General features: G+C 41.8%; 1 long non-coding RNA gene across 1 annotated transcript in view; it reads left to right on the top strand.

Annotated features, from left to right (window-relative positions):
• The first annotated feature begins 429 nt into the window (after window positions 1–429).
• Window positions 430–6,000, top strand: part of LOC142826760 (uncharacterized) — a 109,941-nt gene continuing 104,370 nt past the window's right edge. Inside the window, exon 1 of the long non-coding RNA XR_012900992.1 lies at window positions 430–598. This is a non-coding gene — a long non-coding RNA (uncharacterized LOC142826760). The remainder of the gene's footprint in view (window positions 599–6,000) is intronic.

Raw genomic sequence — 6,000 nt, 5'->3', positions numbered from 1 at the left:
CTGTTTTGCTACCCAGGGAGCCAGGAGAAGAAAACAATACTCTGTCTACATACAAATCTTTCAATCAACTTTTTTAAAGTTTTCTGCTCCTGAATTTGTCTTTATATATTGACATTAAAATGTAAATGTTCATATAGGTCCTTTGCAACTGTTCAGCTCTTGGGAATGTTTACTGTTAAGTTCTCACTTGTGATTTAATGCTGCAGGAAGCTGCAGCCTTTCCCTTTGAGTCCACTTACAATATGGAGTTCATTGTACAACTTCAATGCCTACAGAGGTGCTTTCAGTTCCCAAATTTTAGAAGGCTGAATTCTCTTTTAGAAAAATGAAACCAATCATACATCCTGCTCTTTGTTGTTAAACAGCCATTTTAATCAATCCATCGTCTTCATGCCTTCCTGCCCAGCATAGGTGGTGAGTGAAGCTGTTTCTTGAGGAAGCAAGCTCCCCAGCGCCCGGACTGCCTCTGTTCGTTGTCTGACTGCAAAGAGACAGGCAACACCAGCAAGATCCAATCACAAGCTCTTTATTGAATAGTGCACACTACAATAGAGAGCAGCCTGTCTCCAAAGTGAACCAGCCACGATTTCATTAACAGGTAGGCTTATATAGACAGTTCCGTCGCGTGACAGACTATTTGCCCAAGCAACCCACCCCCCTTTATCAGTTAGAAACTTTTAATATCCATGCACACCTGGCCAACTATACATCATGGCCTTAAGCAATTCATAATGCATCAGCAATTTCTTATCAGCCCAAAAGACAGGTACTGGGCAACAAGGAGACAATTTGTTATGGCCAAAGGAGAACATAAACAGGGAGTTTGGAACAAACAGGGGGAGAGCAGAAACAGGGAGTCTCCTTATCAGTTCTCAAAACAAACTGTTCCTCATCACAGCAGGTACAAAAATGCAGCTTCTTACTTATCTCATTTTGCAACTTGAGCAAGCATGTAGGGTGCTTGAACCTATCTCCAGTTCTGTCCAGGGACTATCCAGAAACCTTTGTTACATCTGCTTTAGCATAACTGCACTAAGCCTAATTTTCTAGGGCCTAACACCAGCCTGTGGTCTCACTGATACTCCACCCTTGCTCTTCCCTGGCCCCGCCCCCTCTCCACTGGCCCCGCGCTCTCCACTGTCTCCCTTGTCTTTTGGCTCACCTCTTCCAGCCAAATCCCTGAACCCAAATGCAGCAAATGACATTGGTGGGGGAGGGGGGGAACCTCTTCTAATATTTCTTTCTAAAGAAAATGGAGCATGTTTTTCACTACATGCCAGATTGTAAAGACTGGACATGGAGAAGATACTTAATTAAAAGCATTATATCTGGGAATAAAAAATGTCATTCCCAGGTTTTTTGATGTACCCTGAAGCTTGTCAGATTTATTTGCAAAAACTATGTAGTCAGGGCAAGTCAGCTATCCTGCTGAATACCACATTAAATATTATGGAACACATGATGCAGCCCTTCTTGGTTTTACGTTTTCTTCATCAGTAATTCTAAGGTGATATACTCTTAAGCCTTCATAAAGTAATCTGAAAAGATTACTACATATTTAAACTCCCTGAAACAAAACATTATTTTAAATTAATCAGAGCAGTTTAGTGTGTATTTAACCAAGTTCATGACTTTTAGAAAAAATGCTAATTTATTTTGTTTTTTATAAGACATGTTTATGAAATTTCACTACATGCTTATTTTAATATGTTTCCAAATATTTTAGGCATATTAAAGGATTTTATATCTCAGTAAAGTACTGATTTTTGTGGAGGTTCTTTTAAAACTAGTTAATCAAATAGTCAGAAGTATAAAGGAAACTCATTTGTCCAACTATCTGGAAGAAACGGAATGTGGTCCCTTTAAGGGCTCTTTTCAACAAAGGGTGAAAGGGAAAGTAGGGATGGATAGAAAGGACAGGAAGACTTTGGAAGCAAGCTTTTGTACTTTAGTAATTAAAATGTGTATTTTAGCTAAAGGTGGTCTTTTGAAGAATTTAAAATGGTATGTTTGACGATCCAAGCATTTAAGACTAAAGCTGAATACTCAGATTGTGCATCTAAATATGCAAGGATTTTTTTAGAGATGTGATTTTTACAATCTTCAGCCACAAACTAATGAAATATTTAAAGCAAATTTTAAACTATGGTCCTGTAGACACAGTAATGCACAACTGTTTTTGTTAGCAAATAGGGCTGGCACATGCCTGTTCAATGGCTTCATTACCACTTAATGACTCTTTCACAGGTTGAGTGTTATGCTAATAGGTCTGGCAAGCTAGAAGGCTTTTCACTTTTAAGTTAGCAGATCCACCTCAGGAAAAGAGTCACCAGTCTGCAAACAGCTTGCTACAGGCGACTTCAGGAGTGGTCAGAATAAGGATAGGAAGAGAGGAGGGTAGAGCATTTAGACCCAGTGAGGCACCACCCCTGCTCGCCTCTTATATCCACTATCCATGGTGACAAGTCCTTCTCTTTCCTCTATGGGGTGCATCTCTCACACTTTTGGGAAACACTGGCCTACAGGTCACTGCTCAGGCTGGGTTGTGGTACAGTGCCCTTTTCAGTGGCCATGAAACAGTCTCTGTGTCCATGAAGGAGACAAAAGATAAGAACAAAGAGAAGTGGGGTATAGTTTGAGAGCAAGGACATGGAGTTATTTCTTTCACCATTGAAGTCAGTGACTCTTTGGGTTGAATGGCAACAGGATTAAGCTATTACATAGAGAATAGGTTCCATTTCTTGGCAGTAGGGGAGGAGGGGCTGGAGGCTTCATTGCTCACTATTGGCTAGAGAACAGAGATGCATAAATGAGGAGGGTTTCTGGATGGAAGGTGCATGGCATGAAGTGAGAGAAGAAAGAAATAGGGAGGATGGTTAGAAAACAGATTAGCAGGAAATCACCATCTCTCCTTGCACAATGACAGTGTGCTCTGCTCACTCATATTCCTAGAGGTAAGGGTTAGGTGAGCCATTGTATCAACAAAGAAACTGGCTATTCTAAAATAACCATCACCCTTTGAGTTTCCTCATTCCCATGTGGACAAGCAATGGACCCAGACCCCAGCTGCATTTAACTCCTACTTGGCTTAGCTGAGGGCTTGGAGAGAAAGAGAAGGCAAAAGTAGTTCTGAGCTGTTTTTATGCCTCCTTCAGCTACTGGGCAGCCCCCCACGACAGAAGGCTCATGTCCTAAGTAAAGTTTATTCATAAGTAGTTGTCTTCATGATATGGGAACAAAAGCCATGGTTTCCTTGTGATTTGAGATTTTAAAATAACTTTTATTTAAAAATGTTTGTAAGGAAAAGTATTTTAGATACTAAATTTATGAGCTTCAGGGGGTAGCCAAGTTAGTCTGTACAGGATAAACTTAAAAAAAGACAAATGGTGTGGTAGCACTAGCACTTTATAGATGGAGGGTATATCTAGACTGCATCCCTCTGTCGGCAGAGGGATACAGATTAGGCAGGTCGACATTGCAAATGAAGTGGGGATTTAAATATCCCACGCTTAATTTGCATAAAAATGGCCGCTGTTTTTGCCGCCATTCAGCACTTTGTCGGCAAAAAGAGGCAGTCTAGAGGGGGCTCTGTCGAGAAAGAAAGACTTTTTAGACAGATCCTGTAAACCTCCTTGCAATGTTGACCTTCCTAATCTGCATCCCTCTGCCAACAGATGGATGCAGTCTAGACATACCCTAACAAAACATGTAGATGGTACTATGAACTTTTGTGGACACAGTCCACTTCTTCAATCCAGTCATCTGAAGAAGTGGGCTGTGCCCACGAAAGCTCATGATACCATTTACATATTTTGTTAGTCTATAAAGTGCTACCAGACCATTTGTTGTTTTTTACGTTTACTAACCTTATGGTCATTAATGTTCAGTTTACAGTATATGAGGCAAAAACATTGGTCTCCAGCTTTGTTTTGCTCAGAACATAGAGGGGGAACATATCTTTCTGAAGAAGTCAAATGCCATACCAGTCTGTAATATCTCCCTGGATCCTGTATGCAGTACGAGCATATCATTAAGTAGGGGCTTATTTTTTTGCGGCGGGGAGGGCGGGAGAAGCAAAATATCTCCATCTCATACTTTTATGACGAAGGAAAGTTCTTCTGTCCTGGGCATGTATCAGGATGGATGGCATGTCTCATTTATTTTTCTGTTAGAATCCTTACAACTCCATCTGTTCCTACCAGGCCTGGTGACTAATGTAGTAACTCTTATTAGGTCAAAATAGCTGAAATCATACGGCAATTACACACATACACACACACATGCACACAGAGGGTTTTTCTTTCTCTTTGGAACAAAACATTCCCTCACTGTTCACATGGACAGAGCAGCTGTCCAGCTGGCAGGAGCTGAGATGTTAATGTTGTCAGTGAAAGGATGAGTCACTCTGCAGAAGTTATTTAGGATGGTCTTTCCCCCTGCCGCCTTCTCTTGGGTTCATAGGCTTCCGGGGCTTTTCACTAGCCACAGACTCCTGGTAATACACAATGAAGGCCTTTCAGGGTAGGAAGACCGTTAATAGAGTTCACAAAGATTGGAAGTCCTATGCTCAGTGGAGCTGTAGGTCTTGTTTAAAAAGCTTCCATCCATCTCTGAGGTATGAGATGTAAGCACAAGGCAGATGCCTCTGTGGCAAGTACTGCTAGACCTAAAGTTTGCTTTAATTCTTAGAATTTTTGTTTTAAATCAGAGTGTACGAGTTGGGGGGAAGGGGAAGCAGAAAAAGGACAGGGATGATTAGAGAGATAAATTATTTAACTACAGAGTGTTTATTTTTGACAAATTATTAGTCTTTATTCTATTTTATGCATCCCTCTGTCGGCAGAGGGATACAGATTAGGCAGGTCGACATTGCAAATGAAGTGGGGATTTAAATATAGGATTGTAATGGATTGCAATCCAATGGACACATTCTGTCTGTCTCTCTGAGATTCCTACCTCTTCAAGCTCCTAGTGATATCTTGAACTCCTATGTCCATTTTTCTTTCATTTCCCTCTCTCTCTAGGTCTTGGTTAACACCTAAATTGCAGGTCAGCTTAGCTATGTTGCTCAAGATTGTGAAAAATGTTGCACCCTCAGAACTCTAGTTAGGCCAACTTAACTTCTGGTTTAGATGTAGCTCAGTTGACAGAAGAATTCTGTCATTGACCAACCTGTTACTTCATACTATTGCATAGCAGAAATGCCTCAGCTGTGCCACAGTTCTACAGATATACTTGCACTCTGAATTTTCCTTTCCTCTGATACTCTCCTCTGTGGGGCCTGAATTCTGTTCAGAACCTTGCTGGATGAGAAAAAGAGAGAGAGACCTACTAACCTGGAACAGTTGCCAGTTTGCTGTCACAGCTGGAGATTCACAATGTCTTCCTGATGGTTGACCGAGGGTACGTCTAGACTACATGCCTCTGGCGACAGAGGCATGTAGATTAGGCTACCGGACATAGTAAAATGAAGCGGTGATTTAAATAATCGCCGCTTCATTTAAATTTACATGGCTGCCGCGCTGAGCCGACAAACAGCTGATCAACTGTTTGTTGGCTCAGTGCGATAGTCTGGATGCTCCCCTGCCGACATCAAAGGTATTTGTCGACCACCCAGGTTTGCCTCATCCCAGGAGGCATACCTGGGTGGTCGACAAATACCTTTGATGTCGACACTCGCGCGTCCAGACTATCGCGCTGAGCGACAAACAGCTGATCAGCTGTTTGTTGGCTCAGCGCGGCAGCCATGTAAATTTAAATGAAGCGGCGATTATTTAAATCGCTGCTTCATTTTACTATGTCCGGTAGCCTAATCTACATGCCTCTGTCGCCAGATGCATGTAGTCTAGACGTACCCTTAGTTATGTCGCTTAGAGGGTGTGGAAAATCTATAATCCTTAGTGGTATATTTAATCCAATCTAACCCTTGGGGTAGATGGTGCTGGGTCAATGGTAGAATCCTTTCATTGAGCTAGCTACTGACTCCCGGGGAGGCAGATG

Source organism: Pelodiscus sinensis, chromosome 2 (genome assembly GCF_049634645.1).
Source record: "Pelodiscus sinensis isolate JC-2024 chromosome 2, ASM4963464v1, whole genome shotgun sequence".
NCBI classification, from domain to species: domain Eukaryota; kingdom Metazoa; phylum Chordata; order Testudines; family Trionychidae; genus Pelodiscus; species Pelodiscus sinensis.
The sequence above is the reverse complement of the archived record's forward strand: the minus strand, read 5'-3'. Positions and strand labels throughout refer to the sequence as shown.